This window comes from Rhincodon typus, unplaced genomic scaffold, assembly GCF_021869965.1.
Source record: "Rhincodon typus isolate 14 unplaced genomic scaffold, sRhiTyp1.1 hic_rhity00013032, whole genome shotgun sequence".
NCBI lineage: Eukaryota > Metazoa > Chordata > Chondrichthyes > Orectolobiformes > Rhincodontidae > Rhincodon > Rhincodon typus.
The window spans coordinates 3,441-3,737 of NW_025978670.1; positions in this window are offsets into that span (position 1 = coordinate 3,441).

Genomic DNA, 297 nt, shown 5'->3' on the forward strand with positions numbered 1-297 from the left:
GGAGAACAGGAAACTTTACAACTCACTGGTAAGGCCATTCATTTAGGATTTGTAGACCTTTCTGGCTGGGTCCAGCATTTATTGCCCCGTCCCTAGTTGCCCCCCTTGAGAAGGTGGGGGTGAGCTGCCTTCTTGAACCGTTGCAGTGCATGTGCTGTGGGTTGACCCACAATGTCCCTTAGGGAGGGAATTCCAGGATTTTGACCCAGACTGAAGGAACAGCCAATATATTTCCAAGACAGGATGGGGAGTGGCTCGGAGGGGAACTTGCAGGGGGCTGGTGTTCCCATATATCTG